The sequence below is a fragment of the Capra hircus genome, chromosome 3 (assembly GCF_001704415.2).
Source record: "Capra hircus breed San Clemente chromosome 3, ASM170441v1, whole genome shotgun sequence".
NCBI lineage: Eukaryota > Metazoa > Chordata > Mammalia > Artiodactyla > Bovidae > Capra > Capra hircus.
The window spans coordinates 30,855,664-30,864,886 of record NC_030810.1 but is presented as its reverse complement, the minus strand read 5'-3'; the positions used below and the strand labels follow the sequence as shown (position 1 = coordinate 30,864,886).

Genomic DNA, 9,223 nt, shown 5'->3' with positions numbered 1-9,223 from the left:
ATCTCCAGGTTGCATGTAAGGAAACTGAAGCTGAGGAAGGTTTATATATGGTACAGACACCAGACAGGTACTAGGGTTACAATACAGCCCCTGTCTGTAGGATTTAAAGCTGGTGTCCTCACTGTATCCTGTGGTATTGAGGTTCATGGTGCTGTAAGAATTAGTGGGGATGTGAGGGGTCAGGAAAGTTGGTGGTAGAGGTCAGTTATGGGGGTGAGTATAGGGAATAAGGGGCTTCCCAGGTGGCTCAGTGGTAAAGGTTCCACCTGCCAAGGCAGGAGACACAGAAGACGTGGGTTCAATCCCTGAGTCAGGGAAGATCTCATGGAGAAGGGAATGGCAACTCACTCCAGTATACTTGCCTGGAGAATTCCATGGACAGAGGAGCCTGGCGGGCTACAGTTCATGGGGTTGCAAAGAGTTGGACATGATCGAGTGACTGAACATGTACACACGCACAGAGAATGAGGATGGCTGGAGTTGTGTGTGTGTGTGTGTGTGTGTGTGTGTGTGTGTGTACATGTATACATATGTGTGCTTATATCCACAGAGATAGAAGGCAGGTAGGAAGGAGACAAGTGTTCAAAAGACTGGCACGGGACCAGTCCAAACAGCCCTCATTTTCCCAAGACCTCTCCTTGTCAACCGCACTCCTGATTCTTCTTTAACATGATGCTTGCTTGTTGCCTGGGTGTTTATTTGAATGAGGTGTCTTGCAGACTCAGAGCCTTCCTTGCTCTGACAAGCTTGGGAAGCCTGGTGGGAAAACAGTTGCAACAAGTAAGGAGTCTGGAATTTAATGGAGAAAGTTGCTTACACCCATCCTGACTGCAAGGGCTGCTGCATTAGCAGAGGAAGGGGGCTGGAAGGGCAGGGCCGCCAGCAGGGTTGGGAGGAGGGTGGGGAGGCAATTCGCTAATAAGCTGGACTTCCAGGAAGGAAAGCCCACCCTCCACTCCCCCACCACCAAGGCTGAATGAAGGCTGCCTTAGGACATCTCCTGCCTGTGAAGGCTCTCTCGGAAGAATTCTATTGTCTGCCCTTTGAGAGGAAACTTGTTCCTTAGAGAGCACAATGAGGACACGACCTCCAAGGACACAGGGAGGAAGCTGGGAGTCCTTGAGTTCTCCAAGAACCTGCTGTAGACAGCCTCTTGGCAAGCGTTCATGCGGGTAGCGGAACACTTTACCCTGGTGGAGCAGCCTGGGTCCTGGGAACAGTGGTGAACGGAGGAGTCAGCCTTCCCAGGGCTCTGCCCAGCCCAGTCCCTCCGCAGCCTACGGTCACCTTGCCCCTGTGATGGGGAAAGTGAAGCTCCATTTCTGTGACCCCCTCTGTGCCCTCCTCCCAGCCAGTTAAAACTGTTCACTGCTCCTGGATAAACGTCACCCACGTTCCTCATCCCAGGGTCACCGCAGTGTCCTTTCTTCCCTGCCTACGTTTGCTCATCTTTCAGGACAGGATCAAATGCCACCTCTTTGGGGAAGCCTTCCTGGTTTGACCCAGGCAGTCATTGATTCCTACTTTCTGTAAGTACATATTATTTTTACATGCATATCTTAGCTTATTGTCTTGCATTTTGTAGACACCCAGTAAGTATGTCTGTAAATGCATGCGTGCGTTTGCGGTCGCTTCAGTCATGTCCGATTCTTTGCAGCTCTGTGGACTGTGGCCCTCCAGTCTCCTCTGTCCATGGGAGTCTCTAGGCAAGAATACTAGAGTGTTGCCAGTTCCTTCTCCAGGAGTTCTTCCTGACCCAGGGATCGAATCCCAGTCTCTTAAGTCTCCTGTACGGGCAAGCTGGTTCTTTACCATTAGCGCCACCTAGGAAGCACAAAGAATTTCATTTATAAACTTTATCAACAGTAACAGCATTAAACTAAGTCAATAAATGTATAGTCTTGCCTTAATTTATTACTGTTGATAAAGTTTATAAATGAAATACTTATGGGATTGTATAAATAGTTGTATATGTTCATGGTTGCTACTCAAAATATTTTTTTTGTTGAAACTTGTGTTTTAATTCTTCAGTTCAAGCTGTGTGGTTACTGTCCTTGTCTCTCCAAACTTGCATTCAAGTCACAGGTGACTTCTTAGATGAATGACATGTCACTTGTCTTGTGTACTCTTCAGTAAGTCACCTCTCTCTCTGATTCCCATCTTTAATGTAGGGTTTGAGAATGTTTGGTGCTGAGGCTCCCTTTAAGCTGAACAATGCTATAGTTCTAGCCATGAAATATTTAAAATGTGACCTCCCAGGAATGTTTGTATTTTAAAGGAGTCACTTAACTAGGGGCAAAAAGCATTAACAGTGGGAACTCACTGGAGGATGAAGTAGCAGGATTCCAAAGGTAAATATTAGCAGAACTTTCTATAGAGTGACAAAGCAAAGACCCTTTATTTAGCTTCCTTTGAGTACTGCCATTCAACTTGGTATGAATATACCTCCTCCTTACAAGAACTTAATCAGGGAATAGACACAACGAAAACTTAAATGCATTTTGCTATGCGAAAGAAATCAGTTTGAAAAGGCCATGTACTGTCTGGTTCTAATCATCTGACATTCCAGAAAAGGTAAAATTATGGAGATAGGAAAAAAAAGAAAAACAGTGGTTGCCAGGGAATAGGAAATTGGGGCTGGGTGAAGGGAGAGATGGAATACAGAGGATTTGGGGGGAGTGAAACTATTCTGTGTGATTCTGTAATGGTACCTGACATTATACATTTGTTAAAACCCATAGAATGTACAACTCAAAGAGTGAACCCTAGTGTAAAGTGTGGATTGTAGTTAGTTATAATGTGTCAGTATTGGCTCATTTTAACAAAGGTGCCACGCTCATGCAAGATGCCAAAAGGAGGGGAAATTGTGTGTGAAAGGGAGGGGCCTATGGGAGATCTCTGCACTTTCTGCTCTCTCTATACATCTAAAAACTGCTTAAAAATAAAGTCTATTAATTAAAAAAACCTTAATCACACATCTCCTTAATCATAGCTAACATTTATAGAGCACTTATCAGGCGCTGCTCTAAGTAATTTGTATATATGGACTCTCTTCAGAGATTTCCACATCAAACTTAAGTTGTTGTTCAGTCTCTCAGTGATGTCTTACTCTTTGTGACTCCATGGACTGCAGTACGCCAGGTCACCCTGTCCTTCACCATCTCCCGGAGCTTGCTCAAACTCATGTCCATTGGTGATGCCATCCAACCATCTCATCATCTGTCACCCTCTTATTCCACCTTCAATCTTTCCCAGCATAAGAGTCTTTTCTAGTAAGTCAGCTGTTCACATCAGGTGGCCAAAGTATTGCAGTTTCAACTTCAGCATCAGTTCTTCCAATGAATATTCAGGATTGATTTCCTTTAGCATTGACTGGTTTGATGTCCTTGCAGTCCAAGGGACTCTCAAGAGTGTTCTCCAGCACCACAGTTTAAAGCATCAATTCTTCAGTGCTCAGACTTCTCTATGAGGTAAGTGCTATTATCAGTTTCATCTTACAGATGAGGAAACTGAGGCACAGTGAGGTTAGAGGAACTTGCCCAGGGTTGCACAGCTAGTGATCAGTAGGGCCCTCTTTGATCCCAGGCAGGCTGGCTACAGAATTCACACCATGCTGTACCACCTGCTTCTAGCCTCTCCCCTACCATGTGCCAGAGATGTGTGATTTCTCTGTTCAGGTAAGCCTCCAGCCTCCCTCTGGAAGCCTTTCAGACCTGCCACAGGCTGGGTAGGTGACTATTCCATGCTCTCATACACTCTGGCCTTGACTCTGCAGACACATCATAATTAGAGCACATTTGTAGCCTGAGGATTGCCAAGGAGTGTTTGGCATGTATTTTGTTGAATCCCAGAGAAACCATGGACTTTCACTAAACCACCTACTCATATCTGTTCACAAAAAGGCAGCCAGCTGAGTGAGCTGCTCCCGTGCTCACTGCTGCTTCCTTCTCCAATGTCCTGGATATTCTTCTCTAATGCCTTTGATCGTGTGCCTCCATCCTCGCTTGGTCTCAGTGTCAAGGACACCGGTGACATGTCCTGTGCCTACTTTTTTCTCACTGTGAAAAGTAAACACAATGTTGGCCACACTCCTGTCCTTCAACTCTGCCCTTGTTCTTCATGTTTCCTTAAAGTTTTATCTGTAGCATCGCTCATTTCTTGGGCAGAGTCTAATTCAAGCCAGAAGGTGAGCGGGTGAGAACTCATTTAGGGAGACAAATGGTTCACTTCTGTGCCCTCCTCTCCTAAAGGTTATTTCTTTGCCAGCAAAGACAAAGAAAAAGAGCTGGGAAACTGAGCTTACTCTGTCCTAAACACTGCATCACAGGTACTACTTAGTGGACAAATTATGCCTCCCCAGTTCACACTGATTCTTCTAATCATGATAATAAGACCCTGGAGATGTGAGTGGAGGTGGTCTGGATTCCCCTCCCTGACAAGTGGCCCCTGGGAAGCTGGGCCTCGCCTGGCACTCTGGGGGCTGGGCTCTCACTAAGGACTGTAGGTTGAAAAGCTGAAGCAGATCTAGAGACTACATGCAGATTGGGAAGCCAGAGTGAGTGGAACAAGTAGCCCTGCCCTCTATCCGCTGGCTCTGCTTCAGCCACGCCTCTCCCCTTGCCCTCCCTACTCCCTAAAGCCCAGGGACAGCGCCCTCCTTTTAGCTCCCTTATTTCTTGCTCCCCTTCTGTCAACTAACTCTTAGCCTACTGTCCAGGCCTGGCTGAAATTTCAGTTTCTCCAAACGTCTTCCAATTCCCCTTGCTTCCTCCCCTAACAGAGGGCCTGCTGTACGTTCGCAGGGGGTCCTGAACTTCCCCCAGCTCTACACCCATGTCACTTACTTGCAATAAATAAAGTCATGGATTGACTTTCCAGCTAGTTAGTAAACCATGTCAGGGGAAGCTGTGTCATGTTGGCCATTTCATTGCTTACTATAGTGCCTGGAAGAAGACGAGCACACATGAATTATTCATCAAATAAAGGGATGAAACTCCAAAGTACCAGGGAAAAGAGGTGGGCCTTAGAGCCGAGGTCATAGGCCAGAAACCACCCTGAGGAGGGCAGCCGAAATAGCCTGTGTATTAGTTATACTCTGTGCCCCATTAATGCGTATTTAATAAATGAAAGAACATTGATTTCACTGTGCTTGGAAGCCCCCCATTGGCAAGTAAATTAAGTCTTGAATGGAGCAAAGCACCTTTTCCCCCAAGAATCAGAATGGCCCATGCTAATATATTCTGGGGGAGTTTCAGACCACAGATTAAAAAATAGGTTCCCCCCTTCCAAACCACTTCCTTGAGGATGCACTGAATCACAGTGAATGGCCAATTGAGCTGCCATAGGCCCATTAGAAAATAGGCTGTCAGAGACTTGCATTACGTCGGATTAACATTAGGCATCTCTGTCTCAACCCAGTGAAAGGCTTCAAGTGTCCTTGGAATTTCAGTGACCTTTCCCCATCAATGACGATATTGTTCTCCCGCCTGATGGCTTAATTCATAGGAAATGCAACCCACTCCTCATCATCGCTGCCCACCACATCTGGGATGGGGCCGAGGGCCTCAGAGCGCTGAGCATGTTACATTCGCTTGCACCAAACCTCCCGGGGTGCAGGGGCTCCTGAGAGTTGTTTTCTGAGACTTTTTACAGTTTTTCTCAATGGTCTTAGCTGAGAATTAGGAGGCAATGGCAAAGGTTCTAGGAGTCTAGCAGGTCTTAAACCTGTCATCAGCAGAGCTCCTCTGATGCAGTAGGGTAAAGCTGCTGATTTGAAGCCACCTAGAACTCAGGTAATGGTGTGGGATCTGAAGCCCAGAGAGACCACATTCATTTAGGGAAAGCACAAGGGAATAATGGCTGTTGACATGTTTGTTTTTGAATCTTCTCTGTGGCCTGAAGACTTTTCTGCCTCTGTTTTCCTGATGAGAGGGCAATGGCTCAGAGGACACAGCAACTGGATGGACTGCTAGAATTCAGACATCAAGTGGGTGGTGGGGATATCTGCTGAACACCTTCTTGGGTTACATAGGATACTAGGGATTTTGGATTCTTTTCCTCCTGTTTCTCATCATAGCATTACAATGTCGAAACTGAAGCCAAGGCAGAGCTCGCTAATTCCTTTCTACTGCAATTCAGCATTGTTAGGCAAGCTTCTCCAGCAGCTTGGCAGCCAAAGCAGAGAATATAGGTGGCTGGGTGGAGCAGAATGAAGGGTCTGTAGGAAGGGGAGGGGAGAGTTTGGGCAGGGGAGGAGATGAGGCTGGTGGAAAAGCAGGGACGGATCTCATTCAAGGTGACTCCTTCTTGTCGAGACTATGATTGGTCCTCAGAACATATCTTCTGAACGGGCGTTGGAATGCTAGCAGGGAGTTGATGGGCAGGTGAGCCAAGTTCCTGGAGGGTCTAGGGATGCATGCCTCAGTGCAGTAGTTATAAAAGTGAGCTGCTAGGAGTTGGGGTTACCAGGGGAGGGTAGTGGCCTTTAAGAGCTTCAGAGGAGGAGACATCGGGAGTTATGAAGTGATGGCCACCATGGGACCATTACTGGGCAGCTGCAGAAGCATGTGGCAATGGCCACTGGCATTGAGGAACAGGAGGCCGATGAGAAACAGCCGGGGGTAACTCTTTCCTTGCATCCCTGGGTCTTCCACACTATTCTGTGTGGAGATGGATGAAAATCTCTGATAACTTTGAAGAGTCAAGTGTTAGGCTTCTCCAAAGCTTTATTTCCGAGAGGTAGAAAAGACCATAAGCAAAGATTGTGTATGCTCAGGTTGCCCAGTCATGTCCAACTCTGCGACCCCATGGACTGTAGCACACCAGGCTCCATGGACTTTTCCAGGCAAGAATACTGAAGTGGGTTGCCATTTCCTACTCCAAGGGATCTTTCTGACCCAAGGATCAAACCTGAGCCTCTTGCATTCGCAGGCAGATTCTTTACAACTGCACCACCTGGGAAGCCAAAACAAAGACCGTTGAGTGCTAAGACACTTCAGTCATGAAGACACTTCAGTCATGTCCGACTCTGTGTGACCCTATGGACTGTAGGCGGCCAGGCTCCTCTGCCCATGGAATTCTCCAGACAAGAATACTGGAGTGGGTTGCCATGTCCTCCTACTGGGGAATCTTCCTGACACCGGGATTGATCCTGGGTCTCCTGCATTGGCAGGCAAATTCTTTCCCATTCACAATAAGCTGTGGAAAATTCTGAAAGAGATGGGAATACCAGACCTCCTGACCTGCCTCTTGAGAAATCTGTATGCAGGCCAGGAAGCAACAGTTAGAACTGGACATGGAACAACAGACTGGTTCCAAATAGGAAAAGGAGTACGTCAAGGCTCTATATTGTCACCCTGCTTATTTAACTTCTATGCAGAGTACATCATGAGAAACACTGGACTGGAAGAAACACAAGCTGGAATCAAGATTGCATGGAGAAATATCAATAACCTCAGATATGCAGATGACACCACCCTTATGGCAGAAAGTGAAGAGGAACTAAAAAGCCTCTTGATGAAAGTGAAAGAGGAGAGTGAAAAAGTTGGCTTAAAACTCAACATTCAGAAAACAAAGATCATGGCATCCGGTCCCATCACTTCATGAGAAATAGATGGGGAAACAGTGGAAACAGAGTCAGACTTTATTTTTTGGGGCTCCAAAATCACTGCAGATGGTAATTGCAGCCATGAAATTCAAAGACCCTTACTCCTCAGAAGAAAAGTTATGAGCAACCTAGATAGCATATTCAAAAGCAGAGACATTACTTTGCCGACTAAGGTCCGTCTAGTCAAGGCTATGGTTTTTCTGGTGGTCATGTATGGATGTGAGAGTTGGACTGTGAAGAAGGCTGAGTGCCGAAGAATTGATGCTTTTGAACTGTGGTGTTGGAGAAGATCCAACCAGTCCATTCTGAAGGAGATCAGCCCTGGGATTTCTTTGGAAGGAATGATGCTAAAGCTGAAACTCCAGTACTTTGGCCACCTCATGCAAAGAGTTGACTCATTGGAGAAGACTTTGATGCTGGGAGGGATTGGGGGCAGGAGGAGAAAGGGATGACAGAGGATGAGATGGCTGGATGGCATCACTGACTCTATGGACGTGAGTCTGAGTGAACTCCAGGAGTTGGTGATGGACAGGGAGGCCTGGCATGCTGCGATTCATGGGGTCACAAAGAGTCGCACACGACTGAGCGACTGAACTGAACTGAACTGAGAGCCACTTGGGAAGCCCAATAAAGACTACAAACATCTCTGTATCAAGGTCCACTTAGTTCTTGGGACATGAATGTCACCCGCAGTGCATAACCAGGAAGCTCAGATGTGGGCTAGAGTGCCTCCTACTGTGTCTTTCTCTGAATTTGGTTGGTGGAAGACAAAGTCAGTGCTAATCTATGGATACATTTCTTTTTCATGCAGGCACTGCCTTTACTCAGCCTTGGCGTCCTGCAGCAGAGGTCTGGGCTGTAACAGAGTGGGTCTTATTTTTTATGAAGTTCATGAACTTTGAAGGAAGGAACTTGGAAAAAAAAGGTCTTATTACCTCAGGAATGAAGATTCATGCTTCTTTTAATGCCAGATATTGGCGTGGCCTTACTTGTTAGAGATACAAATAATCTGGGTGAAAAATTGCAACAAAGTGGCAAGGAGAAAATAGGATGGCTTCTTGGAGTAAAGCAGGTTGGGTGGGGGAGAAAAGGTCAGTGAAATGTCAACCTAAAGTGGAGAGATGCTGAGGAAAGGCATGCAGATTTAAATTATGGTCAGACATTTGTATAGACTGACTTTGTGACAAGACTCTGCCATAGACGCTTCCAGAATCTGGGATAATGGGAAGAACATGATCTCTGGATTCAGATGAATTTGGCTTTAAATTTCAATTTGGCTACTTACTATAAGCTGCATGACCCATACCTTCCCCAAATCTCTTGAGCTTCAGTTTCCAAATCTGTACAATGTAGAAAATAAAAAATAAAAAGATTTACCTGGCAAGATTGTTGAGGGGATTGGATGAGACACTGCAGGATAAGTGTCAGGCACTGTGTTCATAAAGAGAAATGTGGTACAAAGCTTCTGAATTCACACTACTACTATTATTATTGTTAATTTTTGCTGCAAAAAGATTTATTGTTTGTATTTGGTCCAAGTCTTCGGATAGGGCTTCAGGATAGTTAAAAAGCAGCCCACTGGCTGCAGAGTGTCAGGTGGTTGCATTGACACCAGAG

The 9,223-nt window shown here is 46.1% G+C and overlaps 1 long non-coding RNA gene across 1 annotated transcript in view; it reads left to right on the top strand.

The window, feature by feature from the left end:
* The window catches only part of LOC108635642, a 33,824-nt gene continuing 25,757 nt past the window's right edge, over nt 1,157-9,223 (top strand). The window contains exon 1 of the long non-coding RNA XR_001917904.1: nt 1,157-1,529. This is a non-coding gene — a long non-coding RNA (uncharacterized LOC108635642). The remainder of the gene's footprint in view (nt 1,530-9,223) is intronic.